Genomic DNA, 20,000 nt, shown 5'->3' on the forward strand with positions numbered 1-20,000 from the left:
GTCTCTCTCCCCGTGTCTCTCCCCGTGTCTCTCTCCCCGTGTCTCTCCCCGTGTCTCTCTCTCCCCGTGTCTCTCTCTCCCCGTGTCTCTCTCCCCGTATCTCTCTCCCCGTGTCTCTCTCTCCCCGTGTCTCTCTCTCCGTGTCTCTCCCCGTGTCTCTCTCCCCGTGTCTCTCTCCCCGTGTCTCTCTCCCCGTGTCTCTCTCCCCGTGTCTCTCTCCACGTGTCTCTCTCCCCGTGTCTCTCTCCCCGTGTCTCTCTCCCCGTGTCTCTCTCCCCGTTGTCTCTCTCCCCGTGTCTCTCTCCCCGGTCTCTCTCTCCGTGTCTCTCCCCCCGTGTCTCTCCCCCCGTGTCTCTCTCCCCGTGTCTCTCTCCCCGTGTCTCCCTCTCCGTGTCTCTCTCCCCGTGTCTCTCTCTCCGTGTCTCTCTCCCCGTGTCTCTCTCCCCGTGTCTCTCTCCCCGTGTCTCTCCCCCCGTGTCTCTCTCCCCGTGTCTCTCTCCCCGTGTCTCTCCCCCCGTGTCTCTCTCCCCCCGTGTCTCTCTCTCCCCGTGTCTACCTCCCCGTGTCTCTCTCCCGTGTCTCTCTCCCCGTGTCTCTCTCCCCGTGTCTCTCTCCCCGTGTCTCTCTCCCCGTGTCTCTCTCCCCGTGTCTCTCTCTCCGTGTCTCTCTCCCCGTGTCTCTCCCCCCGTGTCTCTCTCCCCGTGTCTCTCCCCCTGTGTCTCTCTCCCCGTGTCTCTCTCCCCGTGTCTCCCTCTCCGTGTCTCTCTCCCCGTGTCTCTCTCCCCGTGTCTCTCTCTCCGTGTCTCTCTCCTCGTGTCTCTCTCCCCGTGTCTCTATCCCCGTGTCTCTCCCCCCGTGTCTCTCTCCCCGTGTCTCTCTCCCCGTGTCTCTCCCCCCGTGTCTCTCTCCCCCCGTGTCTCTCTCTCCCCGTGTCTCTCTCACCATGTCTCTCTCCCCGTGTCTCCCTCCTCGTGTCTCTCTCCCCGTGTCTCCCTCCCCGTGTCTCTCTCTCTGTGTCTCCCTCTCCGTGTCTCTCTCTCCGTGTCTCTCCCCCCGTGTCTCTCTCCCCGTGTCTCTCTCCCCGTGTCTCTCCCCCCGTGTCTCTCTCCCCCCGTGTCTCTCTCTCCCCGTGTCTCTCTCACCATGTCTCTCTCCCCGTGTCTCCCTCCCCGTGTCTCTCTCCTCGTGTCTCCCTCCCCGTGTCTCTCTCCCCGTGTCTCTCCCCCTGTGTCTCTCTCTCCGTGTCTCTCCCCCCGTGTCTCTCCCCCCGTGTCTCTCTCCCCGTGTCTCTCTCCCCGTGTCTCTCTCACCGTGTCTCTCTCCCCGTGTTTCCCTCTCCGTGTCTCTCTCCCCGTGTCTCTCTCCCCGTGTCTCTCTCCCCGTGTCTCTCTCCCCGTGTCTCTCTCCCCGTGTCTCTCTCCTCGTGTCTCTTTCCCCGTGTCTCTCCCCCCGTGTCTCTCCCCGTGTCTCTCTCCCCGTGTCTCTCTCTCCGTGTCTCTCTCCCCGTGTCTCTCTCCCCGTGTCTCCCTCCCCGTGTCTCTCTCCCCGTGTCTCTCTCCCCGTGTCTCTCTCCCCGTGTCTCTCTCCCCGTGTCTCTCTCCCCCTGTGTCTCCCCGTGTCTCTCTCCCCGTGTCTCTCTCCCCGTGTCTCTCTCTCCGTGTCTCTCTCTCCGTGTCTCTCTCCCCGTTTCTCTCTCCCCGTGTCTCTCTCCCCGTGTCTCTCTCCCCGTGTCTCTCCCCCCGTGTCTCTCTCCCCCCGTGTCTCTCTCTCCCCGTGTCTCTCTCACCCCGTGTCTCTCTCCCCGTGTCTCCCTCCCCGTGTCTCTCTCCCCGTGTCTCCCTCTCCGTGTCTCTCTCCCCGTGTCTCTCTCCCCGTGTCTCTCTCCCCGTGTCTCTCTCTCCCGTGTCTCTCTCCCCGTGTCTCTCTCCCCCCGTGTCTCTCTCTCCCCGTGTCTCTCTCACCATGTCTCTCTCCCCGTGTCTCCCTCCCCGTGTCTCTCTCCTCGTGTCTCCCTCCCCGTGTCTCTCTCCCCGTGTCTCTCCCCCCGTGTCTCTCTCTCCGTGTCTCTCCCCCCGTGTCTCTCCCCCCGTGTCTCTCTCTCCGTGTCTCTCCCCCCGTGTCTCTCCCCCCCGTGTCTCTCCCCCGTGTCTCTCTCCTCATGTCTCTCTCCCCGTGTCTCTCCCCCCGTGTCTCTCCGTGTCTCTCTCCCCGTGTCTCCCTCTCCGTGTCTCTCTCACCGTGTCTCTCTCCCCGTGTTTCTCTCCCCGTGTCTCTCTCCCCGTGTCTCTCCCCGTGTCTCTCTCCCCGTGTCTCTCTCCTCGTGTCTCTTTCCCCGTGTCTCCCCCCCCCGTGTCTCTCCCCGTGTCTCTCTCCCCGTGTCTCTCTCTCCGTGTCTCTCTCCCCGTGTCTCTCTCCCCGTGTCTCCTCCCCGTGTCTCTCTCCCCGTGTCTCTCTCCCCGTGTCTCTCTCCCCGTGTCTCTCTCCCGTGTCTCTCTCCCCCTGTGTCTCCCCGTGTCCTCTCTCCCCGTGTCTCTCTCCCCGTGTCTCTCTCTCCGTGTCTCTCTCTCCGTGTCTCTCTCCCCGTTTCTCTCTCCCCGTGTCTCTCTCCCCGTGTCTCTCCGTGTCTCTCTCCCCGTGTCTCTCTCTCCGTGTCTCTCTCTCCGTGTCTGTCTCCCCGTGTCTCTCTCCCTGTGTCTCTCTCCCCGTGTCTCTCTCCCCGTGTCTCTCTCCCCGTGTCTCTCTCTCCCCGTGTCTCTCTCCCCGTGTCTCTCTCCCCGTGTCTCTCTCTCCCCGTGTCTCTCCCCCCGTGTCTCTCTCCCCGTGTCTCTCTCCCCGTGTCTCTCTCCCCGTGTCTCTCTCCCCTGTCTCTCTCTCCCCGTGTCTCTCTCCCCGTGTCTCTCTCCCCGTGTCCCCCACCCAGCAGGCTTCTACGTCTCCACGCCCCCCACTTCTACCCCTGCCCGGCTTCTCTCCTCCGGCCCCCAAACGGGGGGCTCACGCGGGGTGAGAGCCATACTTCACCACCAAGCACACGCACACGCCACGTGGCACGGGGGGGGGGGGGGAGGCAGGGGAGAGACAAAGGCGGCCGGGCGTGGCGCTGGCCACCCCACCCCCCCTCTGTGTGTGTAGCCACAGTTGCGGTAGCCTTCATAGGTGCAGCACTTGCCCCTACAGCCCTGGGGGAGCTTTGTCTGTGTACATCATAGGTGGTGCTGCTACTTGCCACTAGCAGCACTTGCCCCTGCAGCCCTGCTAGAGGCTACCTGGGGGAGCTTTGCCTGTGTGGGCGAGAGAGTGTGTGGCTAGGAGATGTTGACTACCTCGCCTGGTCTGCAGGAGGTCGTGGGTTCGATCCCAGACGCTGACGATGTCTGCTGCTGCTGCTGCTGCAGATGTTGGAGTTTGCAGCGTCTCTCATCATCATCACGCCCCCTCCCCCCACGCCCCTCCCCCCACGCCCCTCCCCCTCTTATGCCCTTCCCCCCACGCCCCTCCCCCCACGCCCCTCCCCCCACGCCCCTCCCCCCACGCCCCTCCCCCTCTTATGCCCTTCCCCCTCTTATGCCCTTCCCCCCACGCCCCTCCCCCCACGCCCCTCCCCCCACGCCCCTCCCCCCACGCCCCTCCCCCCACGCCCCTCCCCCTCTTATGCCCTTCCCCCCACGCCCCTCCCCCCCACGCCCCTCCCCCTCTTATGCCCCTCCCCCTCTTATGCCCCTCCCCCCACGCCCCTCCCCCCACGCCCCTCCCCCCACGCCCCTCCCCCCACGCCCCTCCCCCCACGCCCCTCCCCCTCTTATGCCCTTCCCCCCACGCCCCTCCCCCCACGCCCCTCCCCCTCTTATGCCCTCCCCCTCTTATGCCCCTCCCCCCACGCCCCTCCCCCCACGCCCCTCCCCCCACGCCCCTCCCCCCACGCCCCTCCCCCTCTTACGCCCCTCCCCCTCTTACGCCCCTCCCCCTCTTATGCCCCTCCCCCTCTTATGCCCCTCCCCCTCTTATGCCCCTCCCCCTCTTATGCCCCTCCCCCTCTTATGCCCCTCCCCCCGTGTCCCCGCGCAGCTGCACTACGTGCAGGCTAAGTTGTTTGTGGGGCTGGAGCACGCTCGCTCAGACTTCAACGTCTCGCGCAGAGTGGCCGGCCCACAGGTGGGTGGGGGGTGGGGGGAGGGTGGGGGGGAGGGTGGGGGGGAGGGTGGGGGGAGGGTGGGGGGGGGTGGAGAGGGTGGGGGGGGAGGGGCTGGAGCACGCTCGCTCAGACTTCAACGTCTCGCGCAGAGTGGCCGGCCCACAGGTGGGGGGGGGGGAGGGTGGGGGGTGGGGGAGGGTGGGGGGTGGGGGGAGGGTGGGGGGAGGGTGGGGGGTGGGGAGGGTGGGGGGGGAGGGGCTGGAGCACGCTCGCTCAGACTTCAACGTCTCGCGCAGAGTGGCCGGCCCACAGGTGGGTGGGGGGGGGGAGGGTGGGGAGGGGTGGGGGGAGGTGGGGGGAGGGGTGGGGGGGGCTGGAGCACGCTCGCTCAGACTTCAACGTCTCACGCCGGCCCACAGGTGGGTGGGGGGGAGGGTGGGGGGTGGGGAGGGTGGGGGGTGGGGAGGGTGGGGGGGTGGGGGGGAGGGGTGGGGGGTGGGGAGGGTGGGGGGTGGGGAGGGTGGGGGGGTGGGGAGGGTGGGGGGTGGGGAGGGTGGGGGGTGGGGAGGGTGGGGGGTGGGGAGGGTGGTTGAGGGTGGGGGGGGGTGGTGGGGGGGGGTGGGGAGGGGTGGAGAGGGTGGGGGGGGGAGGGGCTGGAGATGGGGGGTGGGGGCAGCCATACTTCACCGTTCCCTGTCTGGCGCACTTGCACCCGGGTCCCACACACACACGCACTGCACACACACTGTACACACATTCTACACACACACTGTACACACACACTGTACACACATTCTACACACACACTGTACACACACACTGTACACACACTATGTATACTGTACGTAGACTGTGTGCACTATGTAGGCTGTGTAGTCTGTGTGTGTGCACTATGTAGACTGTGTGCACTATGTAGACTGTGTAGTCTGTGTGTGCTGTGTGTGTGTGCTGTGTGTGTGTGCTGTGTGTGTGTGCTGTGTGTGTGCTGTGTGTGTGTGCTGTGTGTGTGTGCTGTGTGTGTGTGCTGTGTGTGTGTGCTGTGTGTGTGCTGTGTGTGTGTGCTGTGTGTGTGTGTGTGTATACTGTGTGTGTATGTGTGTGTGTGTGCTGTGTGTGTGTGCTGTGTGTGTGTGCTGTGTGTGTGTGCTGTGTGTGTGTGCTGTGTGTGTGTGCTGTGTGTGTGTGCTGTGTGTGTGTGCTGTGTGTGTGTGCTGTGTGTGTGTGTGTGTGCTGTGTGTGTGTGCTGTGTGTGTGTGCTGTGTGTGTGTGCTGTGTGTGTGTGCTGTGTGTGTGCTGTGTGTGTGTGCTGTGTGTGTGCTGTGTGTGTGTGCTGTGTGTGTGTGTGTGTATACTGTGTGTGTGTGTGTGTGCTGTGTGTGTGTGCTGTGTGTGTGTGTGTGTGTATACTGTGTGTGTGCTGTGTGTGTGTGTGCTGTGTGTGTGTGTGTATACTGTGTGTGTATGTGTGTGTGCTGTGTGTGTGTGCTGTGTGTGTGTGCTGTGTGTGTGTGCTGTGTGTGTGTGCTGTGTGTGTGTGCTGTGTGTGTGTGTGTGTATACTGTGTGTGTGTGTGTGCTGTGTGTGTGTGCTGTGTGTGTGTGCTGTGTGTGTGTGCTGTGTGTGTGTGCTGTGTGTGTGTGCTGTGTGTGTGTGTGTGTATACTGTGTGTGTATGTGTGTGTGTGTGCTGTGTGTGTGTGTGTGTATACTGTGTGTGTGTGTGTATACTGTGTGTGTATGTGTGTGTGTGTGTGCTGTGTGTGTGTATACTGTGTGTGTGTGTGTGTATACTGTGTGTATGTATGTGTGTGTGCTGTGTGTGTGTGCTGTGTGTGTACTGTGTGTGTGTGTGTATACTGTGTGTGTGTGTGTGTATACTGTGTGTGTGCTGTGTGTGTGTGCTGTGTGTGTACTGTGTGTGTGTGTGTATACTGTGTGTGTGTGTGTATACTGTGTGCTGTGTGTGTGCTGTGTGTGTGTGTGTGTGCAGGGCTCCTACCTGGCTCACGTGCAGAAGGAGACTGGGGCGCGTGTCCACCTGGGTGGACGCGGCTCGGGCTTCCTGGAGCCCACGTCGGGCAGGGAAGCATTCCAGCCCCTCCACATCTACATCAGGTGACACGCTCACCACTCACACTCACCCCACACACGCTCACCACGCACGCTCACCACTCACCCAGCTGCTCACCCAGCCACTCACCCAGCCGCTCACTCATCCACTCACCCAGCCGCTCACCCACTCACCCACTCACTCACCCACTCACTCACCCAGCCGCTCCACATCTACATCAGGTGACACGCTCACCACTCACTCACGCTCACCACTCACGCTCACCACGCACTCACTCACCCACTCACTCACTCACCCACTCACTCACCCACTCACTCACCCACTCGCTCACTCACTCACTCACCCAGCCGCTCCACATCTACATCAGGTGACACGCTCACCACTCACCACTCACGCTCACCACTCGCTCACCACTCACGCTCACCACTCACGCTCACCACTCACTCACGCTCACCACTCACCCAGCTGCTCACCCAGCCACTCACCCAGCCGCTCACTCATCCACTCACCCAGCCGCTCACCCACTCACCCACTCACTCACCCACTCACTCACCCAGCCGCTCCACATCTACATCAGGTGACACGCTCACCACTCACTCACGCTCACCACTCGCTCACCACTCACTCACGCTCACCACTCACCCAGCTGCTCACCCAGCCACTCACCCAGCCGCTCACTCACCCACTCACTCACTCACACACTCACTCATACACACCCTCACCACGCACTCACCCAGCCGCTCACTCATCCACTCACCCAGCCGCTCACCCACTCACCCACTCACTCACCCACTCACTCACCCAGCCGCTCCACATCTACATCAGGTGACACGCTCACCACTCACTCACGCTCACCACTCACGCTCACCACGCACTCACTCACTCACCCACTCACTCACCCACTCACTCACCCACTCACCCACTCACCCACTCACTCACCCAGCCAGCCAGCCACTCACCCAGCCGCTCCACATCTACATCAGGTGAGACGCTTACCACTCACTCACCCACTCACTCACCCACTCACTCACCCACTCACTCACCCAGCCGCTCACTCACCCAGCCGCTCACCCAGCCACTCACTCACCCACTCACTCACTCACCCACTCACCCACTCACTCACTCACCCAGCCACTCACTCACCCACTCACTCACTCACTCACCCACTCACCCAGCCACTCACCCACTCACTCACTCACCCACTCACCCAGCCACTCACCCAGCCACTCACTCACCCAGCCACTCACTAACCGTGTCCCCATGTCCCCGTGTCTCCGTGTCCCCGTGTCTCCGTGTCCCCGTGTCTCCGTGTCTCTGTGTCTCCGTGTCCCCGTGTCTCTGTGTCTCCGTGTCTCCGTGTCTCTGTGTCCCCGTGTCCCCGTGTCTCCGTGTCTCCGTGTCTCTGTGTCTCCGTGTCTCTGTGTCCCCGTGTCTCCGTGTCTCCGTGTCTCCGTGTCTCCGTGTCTCCGTGTCTCTGTGTCCCCGTGTCTCCGTGTCTCTGTGTCCCCGTGTCTCCGTGTCCCCGTGTCCCCGTGTCTCTGTGTCTCTGTGTCTCCGTGTCTCCGTGTCTCCGTGTCTCTGTGTCCCCGTGTCTCCGTGTCTCCGTGTCTCTGTGTCTCCGTGTCTCCGTGTCTCCGTGTCTCCGTGTCTCCGTGTCTCTGTGTCCCCGTGTCTCCGTGTCTCCGTGTCTCTGTGTCTCCGTGTCTCCGTGTCTCCGTGTCTCCGTGTCTCCGTGTCTCTGTGTCCCCGTGTCTCCGTGTCTCCGTGTCTCTGTGTCTCTGTGTCTCTGTGTCTCCGTGTCTCCGTGTCTCCGTGTCTCCGTGTCTCCGTGTCTCCGTGTCCCCGTGTCCCCGTGTCTCCGTGTCCCCGTGTCCCCGTGTCTCCGTGTCCCCGTGTCCCCGTGTCTCCGTGTCCCCGTGTCCCCGTGTCTCCGTGTCTCCGTGTCTCCATGTCTCCGTGTCTCCGTGTCTCCGTGTCTCCGTGTCCCCGTGTCTCCGTGTCTCCGTGTCCCCGTGTCTCTGTGTCTCCGTGTCTCCGTGTCTCTGTGTCCCCGTGTCTCTGTGTCTCCGTGTCTCCGTGTCTCCGTGTCTCCGTGTCCCCGTGTCTCTGTGTCTCCGTGTCTCCGTGTCTCCGTGTCCCCGTGTCCCCGTGTCCCCGTGTCTCTGTGTCTCCGTGTCTCTGTGTCTCCGTGTCTCCGTGTCTCCGTGTCTCCGTGTCCCCGTGTCCCCGTGTCTCCGTGTCTCCGTGTCTCCGTGTCCCCGTGTCTCTGTGTCCCCGTGTCTCCGTGTCTCTGTGTCCCCGTGTCTCCGTGTCCCCGTGTCCCCGTGTCTCCGTGTCTCCGTGTCTCCGTGTCTCCGTGTCCCCGTGTCCCCGTGTCTCCGTGACCCTGTGTCTCCGTGTCCCCGTGTCTCCGTGTCCCCGTGTCCCCGTGTCCCCGTGTCTCCGTGTCTCCGTGTCTCCGTGTCCCCGTGTCCCCGTGTCCCCGTGTCTCCGTGTCTCCGTGTCTCCGTGTCTCCGTGTCTCCGTGTCTCCGTGTCTCCGTGTCTCCGTGACCCTGTGTCTCCGTGTCTCCGTGTCTCCGTGTCTCCGTGTCTCCGTGTCTCCGTGTCTCCGTGTCTCTGTGTCTCCGTGTCTCCGTGTCTCCGTGTCTCCGTGTCTCCGTGTCTCCGTGTCCCCGTGTCTCCGTGACCCTGTGTCCCCGTGTCTCTGTGTCTCCGTGTCTCCGTGTCTCCGTGTCCCCGTGTCTCCGTGACCCTGTGTCCCCGTGTCTCTGTGTCTCCGTGTCTCCGTGTCTCCGTGTCCCCGTGTCTCCGTGACCCTGTGTCCCCGTGTCTCTGTGTCTCCGTGTCTCCGTGTCTCCGTGTCCCCGTGTCCCCGTGACCCTGTGTCCCCGTGTCTCTGTGTCTCCGTGTCTCTGTGTCTCCGTGTCTCCGTGTCCCCGTGTCTCCGTGTCTCCGTGTCTCTGTGTCTCCGTGTCTCTGTGTCCCCGTGTCTCCGTGTCTCCGTGTCTCCGTGTCTCCGTGTCTCTGTGTCCCCGTGTCTCCGTGTCTCTGTGTCCCCGTGTCTCCGTGTCCCCGTGTCCCCGTGTCTCCGTGTCTCCGTGTCTCTGTGTCCCCGTGTCTCCGTGTCTCCGTGTCTCCGTGTCTCCGTGTCTCCGTGTCTCCGTGTCTCCGTGTCTCCGTGTCTCTGTGTCCCCGTGTCTCTGTGTCTCCGTGTCCCCGTGTCTCCGTGTCTCCGTGTCTCCGTGTCTCCGTGTCTCCGTGTCCCCGTGTCCCCGTGTCTCCGTGTCTCCGTGTCTCTGTGTCTCCGTGTCTCTGTGTCCCCGTGTCTCCGTGTCTCCGTGTCTCCGTGTCCCCGTGTCTCTGTGTCTCCGTGTCTCCGTGTCTCTGTGTCCCCGTGTCTCCGTGTCTCTGTGTCCCCGTGTCTCCGTGTCCCCGTGTCCCCGTGTCTCTGTGTCCCCGTGTCTCTGTGTCCCCGTGTCTCCGTGTCTCCGTGTCTCCGTGTCTCTGTGTCCCCGTGTCTCCGTGTCTCCGTGTCTCCGTGTCTCCGTGTCCCCGTGTCTCCGTGTCTCCGTGTCTCCGTGTCCCCGTGTCTCCGTGTCTCTGTGTCCCCGTGTCTCCGTGTCTCCGTGTCTCTGTGTCTCCATGTCTCCGTGTCTCCGTGTCTCCGTGTCTCTGTGTCTCCGTGTCTCCGTGTCTCCGTGTCTCTGTGTCTCCGTGTCTCCGTGTCTCCGTGACCCTGTGTCTCCGTGTCTCCGTGTCTCCGTGTCTCTGTGTCTCCGTGTCTCCGTGTCTCTGTGTCTCCGTGTCTCTGTGTCTCCGTGTCTCCGTGTCTCTGTGTCTCCGTGTCTCCGTGTCCCCGTGTCTCCGTGTCTCCGTGTCTCTGTGTCTCCGTGTCCCCGTGTCTCCGTGTCTCCGTGTCTCCGTGTCTCCGTGTCTCCGTGTCCCCGTGTCTCCGTGTCCCCGTGTCTCCGTGTCTCCGTGTCTCTGTGTCTCTGTGTCTCCGTGTCTCCGTGACCCTGTGTCTCCGTGTCTCCGTGTCTCTGTGTCTCCGTGTCCCCGTGTCTCCGTGTCTCCGTGTCTCTGTGTCTCCGTGTCCCTGTGTCTCCGTGTCTTCGTGTCTCTGTGTCTCCGTGTCTCCGTGTCTCCGTGTCTCTGTGTCTCCGTGTCTCTGTGTCTCCGTGTCTCTGTGTCTCCGTGTCTCCGTGTCCCCGTGTCTCCGTGTCTCCGTGTCCCCGTGTCTCCGTGTCTCCGTGTCTCTGTGTCTCCGTGTCCCCGTGTCTCCGTGTCCCCGTGTCTCCGTGTCTCCGTGTCTCCGTGTCTCCGTGTCTCCGTGTCCCCGTGTCTCCGTGTCTCCGTGTCTCCGTGTCTCCGTGTCTCCGTGTCTCCGTGTCTCCGTGTCTCCGTGTCTCCGTGTCCCCGTGTCTCCGTGTCTCCGTGTCCCCGTGTCTCCGTGTCTCCGTGTCTCCGTGTCTCTGTGTCTCTGTGTCTCCGTGTCCCCGTGTCTCCGTGTCTCTGTGTCTCCGTGTCTCAGTCATCCAAGATCCGAGGGTCTGGCAGCTGCTAAGACCCTTTGTGAAAACCTCCTAGAGACGGTAAGACACAACCACCACCACAACCACCACAACAACCACCACAACAACCACCACAACCACCACCACAACCACCACCACAACAACCACCACCACAACCACCACCACAACCACCACCACAACCACCACAACCACCACCACAACAACCACCACCACAACCACCACCACAACCACCACAACCACCACCACAACCACCACAACCACCACCACAACCACCACCACAACCACCACAACCACCACCACAACCACCACAACCACCACCACAACCACCACCACAACCATCACAACCACCACCACCACAACAACCACCACAACTACCACAACCACCACCACAACAACCACAACCACCACCACAACCACCACAACCACCACAACAACCACCACCACAACCACCACAACCACCACCACAACCACCACAACCACAACAACAACCACCACAACAACCACCACCACAACCACCACAACAACCACAACAACAACCACAACAACAACCACCACCACAACCACCACCACAACCACCACAACCACCACCACAACCACCACAACCACCACCACAACCACCACCACAACCACCACAACCACCACCACAACCACCACAACCACCACCACAACCACCACAACCACCACAACAACCACCACAACCACCACCACAACCACCACCACAACCACCACCACAACAACCACCACCACAACCACAACCACCACACCACAACCACCACAACAACCACCACAACCACCACCACAACCACCACCACCACAACCACCACCACAACCACCACCACAACTACCACAACCACCACCACAACAACCACCACCACAACCACCACCACAACCACCACAACCACCACAACAACCACCACAACAACCACCACAACCACCACAACCACCACCACAACCACCACAACAACCACCACAACCACCACCACAACCACCACCACAACCACCACCACAACCACCACAACCACCACAACAACCACCACAACCACAACAACCACCACCACAACCACCACCACAACCACCACAACCACCACCACCACAACCACCACCACAACAACCACCACAACAACCACAACCACCACAACAACCACCACAACAACCACAACCACCACAACAACCACAACAACCACCACAACCACCACAACAACCACAACTACCACAACCACCACCACCACAACAACCACAACAACCACAACCACCACAACAACCACCACAACCACCACAACCACCACCACAACCACCACAACCACCACCACAACCACCACCACAACCACCACAACCACCACCACAACCACCACCACAACCACCACCACCACAACCACCACAACCACCACCATAACCACCACCACAACCACCACCACAACCACCACAACCACCACAACAACCACAACCACCACAACAACCACAACAACCACCACCACAACAACCACAACAACCACCACCACAACCACCACAACCACCACAACAACCACCACAACAACCACCACAACCACCACCACAACAACCACAACAACCACAACAACCACCACCACAACAACCGCAACAACCACCACCACAACCACCACCACAACCACCACCACAACCACCACAACAACCACAACAACCACCACCACAACAACCACAACAACCACCACCACAACCACCACAACCACCACAACAACCACCACAACAACCACCACAACCACCACCACAACAACCACAACCACCACAACCACCACCACAACAACCACAACAACCACCGCCACAACCACCACCACAACAACCACCACAACAACCATAACCACCACAACAACCACCACAACCACCACCACCACAACAACCACAACCACCACAACAACCACCACAACCACCACCACAACAACCACCACAACAACCACAACCACCACAACAACCACCACAACCACCACCACCACAACAACCACAACAACCACCACCACAACCACCACCACAACAACCACAACCACCACAACAACCACAACCACCACAACCACCACCACAACCACCACAACCACCACCACAACCACCACAACTACCACAACCACCACCACAACCACCACCACAACCACCACAACCACCACAACCACCACCACAACCACCACCACAACAACCACAACTACCACAACCACCACCACAACCACCACAACCACCACCACAACCACCACAACCACCACAACCACCACCACAACCACCACAACCACCACCACAACCACCACAACTACCACAACCACCACCACAACCACCACCACAACCACCACAACCACCACCACAACAACCACAACTACCACAACCACCACCACAACAACCACAACCACCACAACAACCACCACAACCACCACCACAACCACCACAACTACCACAACCACCACCACAACCACCACAACCACCACAACCACCACCCCAACCACCACAACCACCACCACAACCACCACAACCACCACCACAACCACCACCACCACCACTACTACTGTGTGTGTGTAGCGGGTAGCGCTGCGCTACAAACTCGGTGACCCGAGTTCGATTCCCGCTCACGACCAACACCACCAGTTGACGATTCATTAACCGGTCCTGGGCCTCTCCTAGGTCGACTCAGCCTCAAATGAGTACCTGGTGTAGCGGTGTGTAGTGAACATCGCCACTGGGGAGACAAAGGCGGCCGGGCGTCGTGCTGGCCACCCACCCCCTCGTGTGCCGTGCCGGCCTTCATAGGTGCTCGCTAACAGCACTTGCCCCTACAGTCTGCTAAGGCTACACGGGGGATCTTTGTCTTTGTGTGTGTGTCTGTCTGTGTGTGTGTCTGTGTGTCTCTGTGTGTGTCTCTGTCTGTGTCTGTGTGTTTCTGTCTGTGTGTGTGTCTGTGTCTCTGTCTGTGTCTCTGTGTGTGTCTGTGTGTTTCTATGTGTGTGTCTGTGTGTCTCTGTGTGTGTCTCTGTCTGTGTCTCTGTGTGTCTGTGTGTGTTTGTGTGTTTCTATGTGTGTGTCTGTGTGTGTCTGTGTGTGTCTGTGTGTGTGTGTCTCTGTATGTGTCTCTGTGTCTCTGTCTGGGAGTGTCTGTCTGTGTGTCTGTGTGTGTATGTCTCTGTGTCTGTGTGTCTGTGAGTGTGTGTGAGTGTCTGTGTCTAAGTGTGTCTCTGTGTGTGTGTCTGTGTCTAAGTGTGTCTGTCTGTGAGTGTCTGTGTGTGTCTGTGTGTTTGAGTGTTTGTGTGTCTCTGTATGTGTCTGTCTGTGAGTGTGTGTGTGTGTTTTTGTGTGTCTGCGTGTGTCTCTGTGTGTGAGTGTCTGTGTGTTTCTATGTGTGTGTCTGTATGTGTTTCTGTGTGTGTGTCTGTGTGTAGGTGCACAGTGAATATTGCAAGTATGAAGAGCAGATCACCAACACACACATACACAATGGTGAGAGGCACTCACCCACCCACACCCTCACCTACTCGCTCACCCACCCACTCACCCACCCACTCACACAACCACTCACCCACCCACTCACCCACCCACTCACCCACCCACTCACTCACACAACCACTCACCCACCCACTCACCCACCCACTCACCCACCCACTCACCCACCCACTCACCCACCCACTCACCTACCCACTCACTCACACAACCACTCACCCACCCACTCACTCCCCTACCTACTTACCCACTCACCTACTCACTCACGTACTCACTCACCTACCCACTCACCCACCTACTCACCCTCCCACCTACCCACTCACTCACCCACCTAGTCACTCACCCACCCACACACTCACCTACTCGCTCACCCACCCACTCACCCACTCACTCACACAACCACTCACCCACCCACTCACTCCCCTACCTACTTACCCACTCACCTACTCACTCACGTACTCACTCACCTACTCGCTCACCCACCCACTCACCCACTCACTCACCCACCCACTCACCCACCCACTCACTCCCCTACCTACTTACCCACTCACCTACTCACTCACGTACTCACTCACCTACCCACTCACCCACCTACTCACCCTCCCACCTACCCACTCACTCACCCACCTAGTCACTCACCCACCCACACACTCACCTACTCGCTCACCCACCCACTCACCCACTCACTCACACAACCACTCACCCACCCACTCACTCCCCTACCTACTTACCCACTCACCTACTCACTCACGTACTCACTCACCTACTCGCTCACCCACCCACTCACCCACTCACTCACCCACCCACTCACCCACCCACTCACTCCCCTACCTACTTACCCACTCACCTACTCACTCACGTACTCACTCACCTACCCACTCACCCACCTACTCACCCTCCCACCTACCCACTCACTCACCCACCTAGTCACTCACCCACCTACTCACTCAGCTACCCCACCCACTCACTCACCCACCCTCTCACTCACTCACCTTCTCACTCAGCTACCCACCCATTCACTCACCTACCGTCACACTCACCCACCCACCTACTTACCCACTCGCTCACCTAACCACCCACTCAATCATCCACTCATCCATTCACTCATTAACTAATTCACCCACTCACCCACCCAACCACCCACTCACTCACTCACCCACCCACTCACCCACCCACCCACTCACCCATTCACTCACCCACCCACTCACCCACCCACTCACCTACTCACTCACCCACCCACCCACCCACTCACCCACCCACTCACCCACCCACTCACCCACCCACTCACCCACCCACTCACCCACCCACCCACTCACCCACCCACTCACCCACCCACTCACCCACCCACTCACCCACCCACTCACCCACCCACCCACTCACCTACCCACTCACCCACCCACTCACCTACCCACACACCAAAGTGGTGAATGTGAATCGATGGTAATGTTGGTGATGTTAATGTTGGTGATGTTGGTGATGGTGATGTTGGTGATGTTGGTGATGTTAATGTTGGTGATGTTGGTGATGTTGGTGATGGTGATGTTGGTGATGTTAATGTTGGTGATGTTGGTGATGGTGATGTTGGTGATGTTGGTGATGGTGATGTTGGTGATGGTGTGGTGAGCAGTGTATGCTCACCATCCCTACGCCTCACCCGCGTCTCAAGCAGCCTACGAATATCAACCCTCCGCTCACCACACACCTTACCAGCCGGTGAGCTCACTCACCAAACACACCACGCACTCACTCACACACTCACCAAACACACCACGCACTCACTCACACACTCACTCACTCACTCATCACTCACACACACTCACCAAACACACCACGCACTCACTCACACACTCACTCACCTTCTCACTCACTCACCACTCACTCACCCACTCACTCACCCACTCACTCACTCACTCATCACTCACACACACTCACCAAACACACCACGCACTCACTCACACACTCACTCACCTTCTCACTCACTCACCACTCACTCACCCACTCACTCACCCACTCACTCACCCACTCACTCACTCATCACTCACTCATCACTCACACACACTCACCAAACACACCACGCACTCACTCACACACTCACTCACCTTCTCACTCACTCACCACTCACTCACCCACTCACTCACCCACTCACTCACCCACTCACTCACTCATCACTCACTCATCACTCACACACACTCACCAAACACACCACGCACTCACTCACACACTCACTCACCTTCTCACTCACTCACCACTCACTCACCCACTCACTCACCCACTCACTCACTCATCACTCACACACACTCACCAAACACACCACGCACTCACTCACACACTCACTCACCTTCTCACTCACTCACCACTCACTCACCCACTCACTCACCCACTCACTCACCCACTCACTCACTCATCACTCACTCATCACTCACACACACTCACCAAACACACCACGCACTCACTCACACACTCACTCACCTTCTCACTCACTCACCACTCACTCACCCACTCACTCACCCACTCACTCACTCATCACTCACACACACTCACCAAACACACCACGCACTCACTCACACACTCACTCACCTTCTCACTCACTCACCACTCACTCACCCACTCACTCACCCACTCACTCACCCACTCACTCACTCATCACTCACTCATCACTCACACACACTCACCAAACACACCACGCACTCACTCACACACTCACTCACCTTCTCACTCACTCACCACTCACTCACCCACTCACTCACCCACTTACTCACTCACTCATCACTCACACACTCACTCATCACTCACACACACTCACTCGCCAAACACACCACGCACTCACGCACGCACACACTCACGCACTCACACACTCACACACTCACCCACTCACGCACTCACACACTCACAGACACAATCACTCACACACTCACTCATACACTCATCCACTGACTCATACACACACACACTCACTCACCCACTCACACACAGACACAACAACAACAACCGCCATTCGCCACTAAGTGGTGGTGACGTCACCACGACGCTTGTGCCAGGCCAAGTGCACCTTGAGGCTACCACGTGAAGTGTCGAACGCCCGCTGGCAGGAGGTCACGGGGCAGACCCAGCAGGTGCCACGGGTCGACTGACTGAGATGACCGAGATGACTGGCTGATGCACCACCTGTGCCCCCTACTGTGCCAACTCAAACACACACACTCACACACTCACCCACTCACTCACACACACACCCACTCACTCACAAACACTCACCCATTCACTCACACACACACCCACTGACTCACACACTCACACACACCCACTCACTCACACACTCACTCACACACTCACCCACTCACCCACTCACACACCCACTGACTCACTCACTCACACACTCACACACACTCACACACTCACTCACACACTCACACACACCCACTCACTCACACACACACCCACTCACTCACACATACACCCACTAACTCACTCACTCACACACTCACACACACCCACTCACTCACACACACACCCACTCACTCACTCACACACACACTCACCCATTCACTCACACACTCACTCACACACTCACCCACTCACACACACACCCACTCACTCACTCACACACACACCCACTCACTCACTCACACACACACTCACCCATTCACTCACACACACACCCACTGACTCACACACTCACACACACCCACTCACTCACACACTCACTCACACACTCACCCACTCACCCACTCACACACACACCCACTGACTCACTCACTCACATACTCACACACACACTCACACACTCACTCACACACTCACACACTCACACACACTCACCCACTCACACTCACACACTCACACACACACTCACTCACACACACACTCACACACCGACCCGCCCACCCACCCGCCCGCCCACCCACCCACCCACCCGCCCACCGACCCGCCCACCCACTCACCCACCCACAGAGATGAGCTACCCACCCACAGAGATGATCTACCCACCCACCCGCCTGCCCCTTGGTAACGCTGTGCCCTCTCCCCCCCCTGCCCCCCTGCCCACGTTGCACACCAGCCACCTCTTTGTGTGCCCTCCCTTGGACCCCCCAATACAGCAACAGCTGCAGCAACAGCTGTAGCAGCAACAGCTGCAGCAGCAGCAGCACCAACAGCTGTAGCTCCAGATGCCGCTGCTGTTCCATCAGCTGTGGTAGAAGGGGGAGGAGCCAGCGGAGTGGGAGGAGTCAGGGGAGGGGTGGGGGGAGGGGCCGTGCAGGTGGGCGGAGCCTGTGGGGTGGGCGGAGCCTGTGGGGTGGGAGGAGCCTGTGGGGTGGGAGGAGCCTGTGGGGTGGGAGGAGCCTGTGGGGTGGGAGGAGCCGGTACCGGGGGCGGAGCCTCGGCTCAGAAGAGGAGGTTCCGTGAGGAGGAGGAGTTGGAGGAGGAGCTAACGGAGGGGCTCCTGGGATACAAGGTGAGAGAGAGACACGGGGAGAGAGACACGGGGAGAGAGACACGGGGAGAGAGACACGGAGAGAGAGACACGGGGAGAGAGACACGGAGAGACACGGGGAGAGAGACACGGGGAGAGAGACACGGGGAGAGAGAGACACGGGGGGAGAGACACGGGGAGAGAGACACGGGGAGAGAGACATGGGGACACGGGGAGAGAGACACGGGGAGAGAGACACGGGGAGAGAGACACGGAGAGAGAGAGACACGGAGAGAGAGACACGGGGAGAGAGACACGGAGAGAGAGACACGGAGAGAGAGACACGGGGAGAGAGACACGGAGAGAGAGACACGTAGAGACACGGAGAGAGAGACGGGGGGAGACACGGGGAGAGAGAGACACGGGGAGAGAGACACGGGGAGAGAGACACGGGGAGAGAGACACGGGGAGAGACACGGGGAGAGAGACACGGGGAGAGACACGGGGAGAGAGACATGGGGAGAGAGACACGGGGAGAGAGAGACACGGGGAGAGAGAGACACGGGGAGAGAGACAGGGAGAGAGACACGGGGACACACGGGGAGAGAGACACGGGGAGAGAGACACGGGGGGAGAGACACGGGGGGAGAGACACGGTGAGAGAGACACGGGGAGAGAGAGACACGGGGAGAGAGACACGGGGAGAGAGACACGGGGAGAGACACGGGGAGAGAGACACGGGGAGAGACACGGGGAGAGAGACATGGGGAGAGAGACACGGGGAGAGAGAGACACGGGGAGAGAGAGACACGGGGAGAGAGACAGGGAGAGAGACACGGGGACACACGGGGAGAGAGACACGGGGAGAGAGACACGGGGAGAGAGACACGGGGGGAGAGACACGGGGGGAGAGACACGGTGAGAGAGACACGGGGAGAGAGAGACACGGGGAGAGACACGGGGAGAGAGACACGGGGAGAGAGACACGGGGAGAGAGACATGGGGAGAGACACGGGGAGAGAGACACGGGGAGAGAGACACGGGGGGAGAGACACGGGGAGAGAGACACGGGGAGAGAGACACGGGGGGAGAGACACGGAGAGAGAGACACGGGGGGAGAGACACGGGGGGAGAGACACGGGGAGAGAGACACGGGGAGAGAGACACGGGGAGAGACACGGGGAGAGAGACACGGGGAGAGAGACACGGGGAGAGAGACATGGGGAGAGACACGGGGAGAGAGACACGGGGAGAGACACGGGGAGAGACACGGGGAGAGAGACACGGGGAGAGACACGGGGAGAGAGAGACGGGGAGAGAGACACGGGGAGAGAGACATGGGGGAGAGACACGGGGAGAGAGACACGGGGAGGGATACACGGGGAAGGGAGACACGGGGAGAGAGACAC

General features: G+C 60.1%; 2 long non-coding RNA genes across 2 annotated transcripts in view; both read left to right on the plus strand.

The window, feature by feature from the left end:
• The first annotated feature begins 4,386 nt into the window (after positions 1 to 4,386).
• LOC144955016 (uncharacterized) lies at positions 4,387 to 18,397 on the plus strand. The gene is made up of 6 exons (XR_013641473.1): positions 4,387 to 4,444; positions 6,122 to 6,246; positions 10,736 to 10,796; positions 14,123 to 14,180; positions 15,808 to 15,893; positions 18,238 to 18,397. It is a non-coding gene; the product is annotated as an uncharacterized LOC144955016 (long non-coding RNA).
• An 83-nt stretch (positions 18,398 to 18,480) lies between these two features.
• Positions 18,481 to 20,000, plus strand: part of LOC144955015 (uncharacterized) — a 9,989-nt gene continuing 8,469 nt past the window's right edge. Inside the window, exon 1 of the long non-coding RNA XR_013641472.1 lies at positions 18,481 to 18,633. This is a non-coding gene — a long non-coding RNA (uncharacterized LOC144955015). The remainder of the gene's footprint in view (positions 18,634 to 20,000) is intronic.

Source organism: Lampetra fluviatilis, unplaced genomic scaffold, assembly GCF_964198595.1.
Source record: "Lampetra fluviatilis unplaced genomic scaffold, kcLamFluv1.1 SCAFFOLD_807, whole genome shotgun sequence".
In the NCBI taxonomy this organism is placed as follows: Eukaryota; Metazoa; Chordata; class Hyperoartia; order Petromyzontiformes; family Petromyzontidae; genus Lampetra; species Lampetra fluviatilis.